The 5,426-nt window shown below is 28.4% G+C and overlaps 1 pseudogene; it reads left to right on the forward strand.

Moving 5' to 3' along the window:
* The first annotated feature begins 691 nt into the window (after window positions 1-691).
* Window positions 692-3,066, forward strand: LOC149058460 (uncharacterized; annotated as a pseudogene).
* Window positions 3,067-5,426: the final 2,360 nt, after the last annotated feature.

Below are 5,426 nucleotides of genomic sequence, written 5' to 3' on the forward strand. Positions count from 1 at the left end.
GTTTATAAATTAAAATTACCACACTATAAATAGGTATTTATGTCACATTGAACGAACGATGTGAACACATTAACCGATATTTACAATTTTATCTTGGGGACGAGGTGGCCGCGGTCTAACGCGTCGGCTGTGGCTCAGCCGGACTGGGTTCGATCCTCGACCATCGGGTGACATTTGTGACTTGCCCGGAGAACAAGTGCCGCCATCCCCCACTCCGGGGCATGGCAGAAACCTACGGGTGCCCCAATATTCTGCCAAAACTCACCCACGTGTAACACACCTACCGTTCCATAAACCTACAGTACCACCCCCTTCCCAATGGCCTAAGTGCCGCGGGATAATTAATAAAAAAAAATTATCTTATTTGGGTACATTTTACAGACGACTTTGAAAGTTACCTTGTGCACACTAATAGTTGCTATCATAATCTTTATAAACTTTTAAGACAAAATACTACTGCATATAGTAATACCTTTACTATCTATACTAACCTATTATAAGGATAAAAAATATTTAAAAATATAATCTTTTAAGAAAAACGTTGTTTTATAAGCGACTTGAAACTATGTAAAACAATATTTTCAACAAAATTTACAGTTTTACACTTTTTGAAATAATGAGTGTTCAATGATAAAAGAATCACCCGGTATATATAATTTGAAAAATTTACAAATGAAATGGGGAAATTAAAATGACGAGGCACCCGCGTCTTGCAACGCCTCAATTGTCGTGCCTGATCAGGTTAGTTATTAATATACATAATATAAATGATAATTTATTATAAGAAAACAATATAAGAAAAAAGAATCACCCGGTATATACCTATAATAAATAGGTAACAATAAATGTAATAATCCATTGTATACATTTATATAAATAAACATTTTGTCATGTTATTTAATTGGTTTTTATTGTATAGCTTATAATATAGTAATTAGTAAAATTAATTTATGAGGCCTGCGGAAATATATAAATATACAAAATTAGACAATATTATAGTCATCAGTCATTAATCTGATATCTATATAATATTAAATAAAATGCATACCTACCATGTTTGCTCTGTATGTGGTCGGACAGATTATTTCGACGGGTGAAATCTTGTATGCAATCACCACATGTAAATTTAATTTGTTTATGAGATTTTACATGCCTCAACATATTTCACTTCACAGTGAAAACTTTAGAACAAACACTGCAATCAAACATTTTTACTGATGGGTAATAAACACTGGATTAAGAACAATTGTAGCACGTAGACCAGAGGTTAAAGTGGGAAAAAATTCCAGAGGGGACTAATGTTTCCAAAAAGTTATAAGCGTTCCATATATAATTTTATGTATAATGTCTAATGTATAAAATCCTAATTTGTTAAAGGGGACGCTTTTTAACCGCCGTCAGAGGTAAGGGGACTGAGTCCTCCTGCGCCCCCCCCCACTTTAACCCCTGACGTAGACTGCTTGTAAGAGCTTGAAGAACAGTATAACTCATTTTGAGTGAAATCGGCTCTCTTATATACAATATATCTACCCACTCCATACAGGTATAGGACGTGTGATAAATATTTAATATAATATGTCGTAATATATTAATACTTATAATTAAGAACTGGAAAAGTTGTGTCACACTAAACATCGTATATAAATATCTGAATTATCTTTTCCTAATGACTTTTAGCTGAAAGATAAATCATATACTTAATAACAGTAAGGTGTTAGAAAAATGCTAAGTTGTTATAATATTACTACTGTATGAGCGTATACATAGATAAGTGAACAGGAGTCGTTTTAATCGTTTTGTTTACCACTTATATATAATTTATATAAATCGTTATTGATGTATGTAACACCAGGACATTAAATCCGTTAGTAAAGCAATGTATGAACAACGAAGAAAAAAATTTCCTGTACTTCCAACATCATTAGATGTTTTTAGAACGCTTTACAACAACTGAGAATTTTAAAAACTGATAAATGTTTCACGTATAAAAATCAACAATTTATCTATGCTCCGGCAGATAAAAATTTTATTTGCCTTACAACTGTTCAAAATATTAACTTCTTGACTCAATTTTGTTCAGAATTATTTTGTGATGGAACATTTGACTAATTCACCTAAGTACTTTTTACAGCATACATAGTTATAGAAATGGATTTTATTTACCACTAATATATTTTTTTTTTAAAGACAAAACTCAAAATACTTACGTAGATTTATGGAATTATTTTCGATAACTTTGCACAAAAATCAGCGATAAATTATTAAATATAAAAATAATACACCTGGATTTTGAAATTAGTGCACATAAGGCAGTCCTATCTGTTTTCCCGAATGTAAAAATAATGGCTTGCAGATTTCACTTAGGACAATCTTGGTGGAGTAAGGTTAGTAACAATATTAATGTATACATTTTATAAATTTATTTAATTATTTTATAAACATTTTTTTTTTAGATTCAAAGTGAATCTGGTTTAAGAGAAGCATATATGGATTCAAATGATGAACTCGGAAAGTGGTTGAAGCAATTTTTCGCTTTACCTTCCCTGCATGTCATGAAGTAAATGAAGCATTCACCGAACTTATAAGTATTTGCCCCAACGATTCTGCAGGATATTTGTTTTCAGACTATATTTTGAAGAATTACATTGAAGATCAATGCTTATTTCCACCAGAATTGTGGGCAGAAAAGCCTTCAATGAGTCCAAAGTAAAATTAATTTTTCCAAATGAAAATAAAAGTAAATCATAATTTTATTAAAATAGTTACTTATACTTTTATAGAACAACTAATGGTTCTGAAAGCTTTCATCACACATATAACGGCCAATTTTATCACCCTCATCCACATATTTATTTAGTTATAAAAGTATTGATGGAATTTCAGTCGGAAACCGAAACTAAAATAAGATCAATTACTTTATATAATGATTCGAAAATATTGAACGCGAAAGAAAAAGAACGTATGGAATTCACCATAGATGCATACAATAAGTATGAAACAAATCAAATTGATATCATTCAATTTTTATCACAAGTTGGTCCTCGATATCAAGGAAAAAAATTGTAATTAGCTAGGTACTTATTTAAATTATTATTTATTTTAACTAATTTGACTCTTAATTATTATTCGCGATTATTATTCACAAAATATTTGTTATACATTATTAATTAACTAGGTACTTGTTTAAATTATTATTTATCTATTATTTATTTTAACTAATTTGACTATTTTTGTATAATTTTATTTTTACTTCAACAACATTATAACTCGAAACGTTGCAACAATTTTTATGCGGAATCGTGTTAAATTTGGGTTAAATAAAAGAATCTTTTGTATTACGATAATGTGCTGAATCGGGTAGGTAAAAAGGTTATATTGTGCGGAATCGTATGTCGTCCAACCATTTTGGTAGGCCACAAGTAAGAAAGCAAGAATACATTTTCGCATTCTAAAAAAAAAAAACGATTCTGAGTAGTGTGTTTGAGTTAGCTTATTTCTTTAAATAAATATGTATATTGCTGATCTACGTTAAGACCTTAATACCTTATAATCAACGAGAACAGTATTCAATAAATGTTCAATAAATAATATATTTTTGTTTAATGAATTATTTCCATATACAGCAATTGTATATTTTAATTATACTATTAGCATATAGTAATAACTAATAAGTAATAACAGTGACATATTTTATAAATCTTAAGTTAACAACATACTACATGAGCACTTATAAATAACACATTGATATTCAATATTTACTAATGTTATATTTTTCTTATGTCGTTGTAAAATAATGCTCGTTTTAATATAAAACTATTAATTCAATTGAATTTTTAATTGTTGGTACATTATTGTGTTTTATTGTTTACGTCTAAAACTGTAGTAATCGGCGTGTACGACAACAAGTAATCGATATCAATTATCATTCTTGTGTTGTTCTACAAGTGTTCGATATAATAATGCCTATTTTTACTCCTTATAACTTCGATTTGCTTCGTCTTTATACATATTTTATTCGTTCAGCTATTTCGTAGGTGTATAAAAAATAAATTCATCTAATTCATAATTTTTTTTTTATTTTAAATACTTTATTTTTGTAAAACTGTTCATATTTTATATTTAAATCCATAGGTAATATATGCATTTTAGTATTATATACTACCTTTGTATTTCAGTATTTTCATTCTTACTAAAAATATATTTACAATTATTTCTCTCTTGTAATATATTTCACATGAGTTATGAAATACCTATTATCACAATAACCAAAATAAAGGCATGGGAGATATATGATACTTTTTATTAAAGATTTAATTTTTATTTATTTTAAGAAATAGATACATTCCTTTAATATAAAAAAGCATTGTAAAAACTGACTCATATGCATAGGCGCACATAGGGTGTGAATTTAGGGGGTACTGAAATAATTTATAGTACACAGACCCGTGGTGAGCGAAGCCCCTCACTACACCACCCTAATACTATAATAATTGCATTGCAATAATTATAAATTTTATTCAAAATAAAAATAAATATTTTGTAATTATATTAAATGTTATAATAACATGTAATCATTAATTATTAATGTTAGACAAAATTTAATTTTCTGTTTGATATTGCAAATGTTTGCATTATAATTTCCCCCTCTATTTTATTGGTAAGATCTCTTTCAATGCTAAGCATAGATAGCTTGGTAAATCTTTCTATCTTTCTTGGCCCATATTGGTGCGTAACCAGTTTTTCAATCTACGCATAGCTGAGAAGGAGCGTTCACACGTTGACGAAGAAATTGGAATTGTTATTCCCAATAGCTTACAGACATTTGGAAACAAACTTTTATAACATTGATTTTTCATGCCTTCATATATAAAGTTGGCTGGTAGACTATTCATTAAAACCATAATTTCTGCTTATAAACTAACTGTTGATATTTTCAAAATATCCTGATATATATAAACAGATTTATATAATAATATTTCAAAAGATATGACTATGTAATAAATATTTTAAATAGTTTATGCGGTGCTAATTTTAAACCTGGGAGTGCTAAGCACCCCCAAGCACCCCCCTATGTGCACCTATGCTCATATGATATGCTAAAATACGAATAATGGTGGGAGATGCAAAATGGTGGCAATACTTTAAACGTTTAAACACACAATATTTTAAAAAAGAATACATTTTTAATTGAATACATAGTTTATTGAATTAGTAAAATTTTAAATCTTTCATTGGTTTCGTAAGTGATGTTAAATCTTTACTTATAATTGATATAATGATATATTATAATATGTAATCAAATTATGAAAGCTGCAGACTACATTATATTCTTATATTATTGTCTCGTGTCCATTAAGTTTATTATTTATTATTATCATTTGTTTTTGTACATTATAATTTTAATGCAAGTGAGTGATCTAATGAAA

This window comes from Diuraphis noxia, unplaced genomic scaffold (assembly GCF_037042655.1).
Source record: "Diuraphis noxia isolate RWA-SAM2 unplaced genomic scaffold, SU_Dnox_SAM2 contig0002, whole genome shotgun sequence".
Classification (NCBI taxonomy): Eukaryota; Metazoa; Arthropoda; class Insecta; order Hemiptera; family Aphididae; genus Diuraphis; species Diuraphis noxia.